Below are 7,478 nucleotides of genomic sequence, written 5' to 3'. Positions count from 1 at the left end.
GCCTTCCAGAGGCTGCAGGAAAGCTGGGGAGGGACTTTGGAGGGGGTGAGGGAGGGACAGGACTGGGGGGGATGGAGCCAAAGGAGAAGTGGGGAGCTGGAGATTGGCTGTGAGGAAGAAGTTCTTCCCCAGGCTGGAGGTGGCTGTGAGCAGCCTGCTGTGGTGTGAGGTGTCCCTGCCCATGGCAGGGGCTTGGAGTTGGCTGAGCCTGGAGCTCCCTTCCAGCCCTGACAGAGACACCTTCAGCCTGGCTGCAAACACCTCCAGACATCAGCAGGAGGCTTCCACCACCTCCCTGGGCAGCCTGGGCCAGGCTCTCACCACCCTCCTGCCCAACAACTTCTTCCTCACAGCCAATCTCCAGCTCCCCATTGCTCCTTTGGCTCCATCCCCCCCAGTCCTGTCCCTCCCTCACCCCCTCCAAAGTCCCTCCCCAGCTTTCCTGCAGCTCCAGCCCTCTGCTCAGCCTCCTGGCCCTGCTCTGGACACCTTCCAGCCCCTCCAGAGCCTTCCTGGCACAGAGGCTCCAGAGCTGGGCACAAAGCTCTGGGTGAGGTCTCAGCAGAGTGGAGCAGAGAGGCAGAATCCCCTCCCTGGCCCTGCTGGCCACACTTCTGCTGCTGCAGCCCTGGGTGGTGTTGGGTGTGATGGGCACAGGGTCACCCACACCCAGCCCCCAAGGTAGAGCTGCTGTGAGGAGTGGCAGGACAGGAGTGCCACCCCTCAGTGCTGTGCCCTGTGCCTGCTGCAGTGGTCCCAGGATGGGCAAAGCGTCCTGCTGGACGCTGAGCTGTACGAGGAGGAGGTGAGGGAGATGCAGAAGCTGCTCCCGGACCTGGCAGGGCTGGGCTGTGCCGCCGAGCTGCAGGGCTGGCTGCTGGCCAACGGCTTCCAGCTGGAGGGGACAAGGTAAGGTCGGAAGCCCCCTGCAGGATGGGCTGGGCTCACCTGGAGCAGCTGGGCACAGCTGACAGCAATCGCCCCCTCCAGCCAGCATGAGCAATCCCCACCCCGGGCAACAGGGAGCAATCCCGCCCTGGGCAGCAGCAGTGTGAGGAGCAGCTGCCAGCATGGCCTGGGGATGCTCCTGCAAGGGAGACTGGGAGGGAGGGATGAGAGAGAGAGGGAGGGATGAGAGAGAGAGGGAGGGATGAGAGAGAGAGGGAGGGATGAGGGAGAGAGGGAGGGATGAGAGAGAGGGAGGGATGAGGGAGGGATGAGAGGGAGGGAGGAATGGATGAGGGAGGGAGGGGTGAAGGATGAGGGAAGTAGGGAGTGATCAGGGATGAGGGAAGGAGGGATGCAGGAGGGAGACAGGGATGAGAGAGGGAGGGAGAGATGAGAGAGGGAGAGATGAGAGAGGGAGGGAGGGATGAGTGTGGGGGAGAGGAAAGGAGGAGTGTGGGAGTGAGGGAGGGAGGGATGAGAGAGGGAGGGAGGGATGAGAGAGGGAGGGATGAGAGAGGGAGGGAGAGATGAGGGAGGGAGGGATGAGGGAGGGAGGGAGGGATGAGAGAGGGAGGGATGAGGGAGGGAGGGAGGGATGAGGGAGGGAGGGATGAGGGAGGGAGGGAGGGATGAGAGAGGGAGGGATGAGGGAGGGAGGGAGGGATGAGGGAGGGAGGGAGGGATGAGGGAGGGAGGGAGGGATGAGGGAGGGAGGGAGGGATGAGGGAGGGAGGGAGGGATGAGAGAGGGAGGAAGGGATGAGGGAGGGAGGGAGGGATGAGGGAGGGAGGGAGAGATGAGAGAGGGAGGGAGGGATGAGAGAAGGAGGGAGGGATGAGAGAAGGAGGGAGGGATGAGTGCGGGAGGGATGAGTGCGGGGGAGAGGAAAGAAGTGTGGGAGTGAGGGAGGGATGACAGAGGGAGGGACGGGTGAGGGAGGGAGGAATGTGAGGGAGAGGAAAGGAGGAGTGTGGGAGAGAGGGAGGGGGGAAGGGAGGAGTGTGGGCTGAAGGATGTTGTGCCCAGGCTTCGTTCCCCGCGGGTTCGGCTCCGCTGAGCTCAGTCCTCAGTTTAGTCCCTTCCAGTTCCGGAGGAGTGGGGAGGGAGGTGCCCAGAGTGCTGTGAGGCTCAGGCTGGAAGGGGCAACGCAGGAGCCTGGAGCCCCCCATCAGCCCCAGCCAGTGCCCCCCAGCCACTGCCCAGCCCTGCCTGGGTGCCTGGCCGGCATGGCCGAGGCAGAAGCAGCGAGGTGCCAGCAAGCCCCCGAGGTGCCAGCAAACCCCCGAGGTGCCAGCAAGCCCCAGGCACAGCTGTGGCACAGGATGGGCACAGAGAAAGGCTCAGCTCCTGCGCCGGGGCAGGGAGCACCCTCGGAGAGGCTCCGCGGGGCTGCAGCTCCCCCCGCAGGCAGCCCCGGAGCCGGCGCTGCCCTGCAGCCGCTCTCTGCCCCGCAGTGTCACCTCCCCAGCGCTCCTGTTCCAGCGGCCTGGCTTCCTGAGGGCCCCTCCCGCTGCTGCGGGGCCGGCTGCCCCCCCAGGCCCTGCTGGCCCCGCTGCCAAGAGGAGGAAGAAGGAGAAGAAGCAGCAGCAGAAGAAGAAGAGGAGGAGAAAGGCAGAGCTGGGTGAGCACAGCCGCGGCTGCAGCTGCCCCAGCTGGGTGAGGAAGTGGCTGGAGGCTGAGCCCAGAGAGTGGTGGTGAATGGTGCCACAGCCAGCTGGCAGCCAGGCACCAGTGCTGTGCCCCAGGGAGCAGTGCTGGGCCCCAGCCTGATCAATATCCTCATTGATGATCTGGAGGAGGGGATGGAGTCCAGCAGCAGTGAGTTTGCAGCTGACAGCAAGCTGGGGGCAGGAGTTGAGCTGTGAGAGGGGAGGAGAGCTCTGCAGAGGGACCTTGCCAGGCTGGGCAGATGGGCAGAGGCCAAGGGCAGGAGATTGAACACATCCAAGTGCCAGGGGCTGCACTTTGGCCACAGCAACCCCAGGCAGTGCTACAGGCTGGGGGCAGAGTGGCTGAGAGCAGCCAGGCAGAGAGGGAGCTGGGGGGGCTGGTCGATGGTAGGCTGAACATGAGCCTGCAGTGTGCCCAGGCAGCCAGGAGGGCCAATGGCATCCTGGCCTGCAGCAGGAGCAGGGAGCTCATCCTGCCCTGTGCTCAGCACTGCTCAGGCCACCCCTTGAGTCCTGTGTCCAGCTCTGGGCTCCTCAGGTTAGGAAAGAGGTTGAGCTGCTGGAAGGTGTCCAGAGAAGGGCAACAAAGCTGGGGAGGGGTCTGGGGCACAGCCCTGTGAGGAGAGGCTGAGGGAGCTGGGGTTGCTTAGCCTGCAGAAGAGGAGGCTCAGGGGAGACCTTCTTGCTCTCTGCAACTCCCTGCAGGGAGGTTGGAGCCAGGTGGGGGTTGGGCTCTTCTCCCAGGCAGCCAGCACCAGAACAAGAGGACACAGTCTCAAGCTGTGCCAGGGGAGGTTCAGGCTGGAGGGGAGGAAAAAGTTCTTCCCAGAGAGAGAGATTGGCCCTGGGGATGTGCTGCCCAGGGAGGTGGTGGAGTCCCCATCCCTGGGGGTGCTCAGAAAAGGCTTGGCTGAGGCCCTTGGTGCCATGGTTGAGTTGATCAGATGGTGCTGGGGGAGAATTTGGGCTGGATGAGCTCTGAGGTCTCTTCCAACCTGGTTCATTCTGTTCTATCCTATCCTATCCCATCCTATCCCACCCTACCCTACCCTACCCTATCCTATCCTATCCTATCCTATCCTATCCCATTCCATTCTCCTCTGCTCTGTTCTGATGCTGCATCCCCAGCACAAGAGGGCAGTCCCCAGCCCTTGTCCTTCCCTCAGCCACCCCCAGGGGCTGGGTGATGCCAGGGGCTCTGCCTCTGCTGGACTTGCACCTCCCCTCCAGCCCTGGCTTGCCTGTGGGACATGGCCATGGGTCAGAGATCAGGGAGAGCAGTTGGGGTTGGAAGGGACCTCCAAGCTCCTCCAGTGCCAACCCCTTGCAGGCAGCAGGGATCCCTTCTGCTGCATCAGGCTGCTTGAAGACCTCCAGGGATGGAGCCTCAAGCACCTCCCTGGGCAACCTGTGCCAGTGTCTCCCCACCCTCACTGACCAGAATGTCTTCCTGGCCCACCCTCCTCACCCCCACCCCCTCCCCTCAGGGAGGTGTGAAGGTTTGGGGGGGGTTGTGTCTAAAGAGGACCCTAGAGGGACAAAACCAGGCTGGGAACTGGGGGTGGGGGGATGTTTGGGGGGCTCCAGGGGGGTCTGGTGCTGTTCAATATCTTCATCAATGCCACTGGTGAGGGGACAGACAGACAGAGGCTGCTCAGCAAGTCTGCTGATGACACCAAACCTCTGCTTCACAGCTGGTTGGGGCTGTCAGTGGCAGCCCAGGGGCAAGCTCTTCACCCAGGGGGGAGCTTTATATCCCCCCTGCTGCTCAGGGCTCAGTTGTCCTCCTCTCTCCAGCTGCATTTAGCTGGGGCCAGCTCCCTGTGGGCTCCTTCCAGCTGGGCCTGGGCTGCAGCTGGGCTCAGCTGCTCCTTGCCTGTGCCTGGCAGGGCTGCCACAGGCTGGTTTGGCTCTGCAGGGAACCTTCAGAGGGGAGAGGATCTCTGAAGGTCTCTTGGCCAGCTGCAGGTGAGGCAGCAGTGTGCCCAGGTGGCCAACACCATCCTGGCTTTGCAGCAGCAGCAGTGTGAGCACAGCAGGCTGGGAGGCTTGGCTGGGACAGCTGCAGGCTGGGAGGCCATTCAGAGCCTTGGGGAGGCTGAGAGCTGGGCAGGGAGGAAGCTGCTGAGGCTGAAGCAGGAGGAGAGCAGAGTCCTGCAGCTGGGCAGGAAGAGCAAAGTGCAGCAGCAGAGGCTGGGAGGGGATCTGCTGGAGAGCAGCCCCCAGGAGAAGGAGCTGGCAGTGCTGCTGGGCAGCAAGGGCTGCAGGGCACAGCAATGAGCCCTGGGGGCCAGGAAGGCCAAGGGGGTCCTGGGGGGCACTCAGCAGAGTGTGGCCAGCAGGGCCAGGGAGCTTCTCCTCCCCCTCTGCTCTGCCCTGCCCTGGGGAGGCCACAGCTGGAAGACTGCCTCCAGCTTTGGGCTCCTCAGCTCCAGAGGGACAGGGATCTGCTGCAGAGAGGCCAAGGGAGGGCTCCAAGGCTGCTGAAGGGACTGCAGCACTGCCTGGGCAGGAGAGGCTGAGAGCCCTGGGGGGGTGCAGTGTGCAGAGGAGAAGGCTGAGAGGGATCTGAGCAATGTCTCTCCAGAGCTGAGGGCTGGGGGGCAGGAAGGGAGGCACAGGGACAGCCTCTGCTCACTGTGCCCTGGGGTAGGCCAAGGGGCAAGGGCTGGAAACTGCAGCCCAGGAGCTTCCAGCTCAGCAGGAGGAAGAACTTCTTGGCTGGGAGGCTGCCAGAGGCCTGGAGCAGGCTGCCCAGAGAGGTTGTGGAGTCTCCTGCTCTGGAGCCTGTGCAGCCCTGCCTGGATGTGTTCCTGTGCCCCTGGGCTGGGCTCTGTGCTCCTGCTCTGGCAGGGGGCTTGGACTTGGTGATCTTTGAAGGTCCCTTCCTGCCCCTCACCTCCTGGGAGCCTGGGATCTCCACTCTCAGTCTCCCCTGGCCTTGCTCCCCCTGGCCAGGCTCAGCCCAAGGGTGTCAGGCTCCTCTGGCAGCCCTGCTGGCAGGGTCCAAGCCCTTCCTCTCCTGGCAGGGCTGCAGCAGCCCCTGAGGCACAGCAGAGGCTCAGTGCTGCTCCCCCTGCCGCCCCCAGGCCCCCGGCCCCGCCGCCGCCCCTTGTACCAGTACATCAACTACGACAGGATGGACTCCTCCTCCTCCTCAGCAGCAGAGGAGGAAGGCCCTCAGCTAACCCAGCCCAGCCAGGAGCCTGCAGGCCTGGGCTGTGCAGCTGCCCCCTGGCTGAACGGTGAGCTCCACCAAAGGGCAGCCAGGAACAGCTGTGGGTGGGGGAGGGCTGAGGGGGGCTGGGGGCTGCTGAGCCTGGGGCAGAGCAGCCTGAGGGGGAGCTGATCAGTGCTGATCAATACTCACGGGGTGGGGGGCAGGAGGGTGCCCAGTGAGAGGACAAGGGGCAGTGGGCACAGGGTGGACCACCAGAAGCTCATCTGAACACGAGGAGGAACTGCAGGGTGGCAGAGCCCTGGAGCAGGCTGCCCAGGGGGGTGCTGGAGTCTCCATCCCAGCTGGATGTGACCCCCTGGGGCCTGCCCTCATGGACCCTGCCTTGGTCTCCCTTCCAAGCCCAATCATTCTGGGCTGCTGGGTAGTTTATCCAGCTCCTCTGCTCCCCAGGCCTTGTCCTGCCAGAGCCCTGCTGGGCCCCACAGCTCCTCCCCCAGGGAGGGAGGCTCTGCTCTGGCAGGTTTGGTCACCTTCTCCTCTCCCTCCTGCCCTGGCTCCAGGCTTGCAGAGCAGTGGCTTGGAGCTCTCTGGGTCAGCATTTGCAGCAGCTCTGCAGCCAGCTCCCAGCCCCTGCCATGGCTGCAGGAGTGCAAAGGGATGGAGCAGAGGAGGGGGAGCTCAGCACCCTCCTGCTCACCTCCAGAGAACCATGGAGTGGGTTTGGGTTGGGAGGGACCTCAGAGCTCAGCCAGCTCCAACCCCCTGCCATGCCCAGGGACCCCTCCCCCCAGCCCCAGGCTGCTCAAGGCCTCATCCAGCCTGGTCCTGAGCACCTCCAGGCAGGAGGCAGCCACAGCCTCCCTGGGCAGCCTGTGCCAGGCTCTCCCCAGCCTCACTGCCAACCATTCCTTCCTCCTCTCCACTCTCAGTCTCCTCTCTCCCAGCTCCAAGCCATTCTCCCTGCTCCTGCCACTGCCAGCCCTTGGCCAAAGCTCTCCTGGAGCCTCCTTGAGGCTGCTCCTGAGGTCTCCCTGGAGCCCTCTCTTCCTCCTCTCCACTCTCAGTCTCCTCTCTCCCAGCTCCAAGCCATTCTCCCTGCTCCTGGCACCCCCAGCCCTTACCCAGAGTCCCTCCCCAGCTCTCCTGGAGCCCCTTCAGGCCCTGGCAGGCTGCTCTGAGGTCTCCCTGGAGCCTTCTCCTCTCCAGGCTGCACAGCCCCAGCTCTCCCAGCCTGTGCCCCCCCGGGGAGGTTGTGCAGCCCTCTGCCCAGCTCCATGGCCCTGTGCCTCGGGAGGTGCCTGGGCCCTTGATGCCTCCTCCCTCTCCCAGGTGCCCAGGCTGGCTGCCCTGCAGGGATGCCAGGGACAGGAGCAGGAGATGGAATGCTGCAGCTGAACATCAACCTCATGCTGCAGCAGGCAGCTCGGGCGCTGCCAGTGTTCTTCCCACAGCACAGATGAAGGCAGCAGGCAGCTTTCTGCCTGCCCCCCCGGGGGTGCCCCCCACCCCCTGCCCCAGCCAGCCAGCTGGGGGCCTCAGGGTTGGCTGCTCTCCTCCTCCTGCTGCAGAGAAGCTGCTCTGCCTGGCACTGCCCCCAGCTGCCCCTGCCCAACAGCCCTGGCACTGCCCCCAGGTCCCCCTGCCCAATACACCTGGCACTGCCCCCAGCTCCCCCTGCC

This window comes from Melanerpes formicivorus, unplaced genomic scaffold (assembly GCF_026170545.1).
Source record: "Melanerpes formicivorus ecotype bairdi unplaced genomic scaffold, bMelFor1.0.p_v2 SCAF_102, whole genome shotgun sequence".
NCBI classification, from domain to species: domain Eukaryota; kingdom Metazoa; phylum Chordata; class Aves; order Piciformes; family Picidae; genus Melanerpes; species Melanerpes formicivorus.
Note: the sequence above shows the minus strand (reverse complement) of the source record.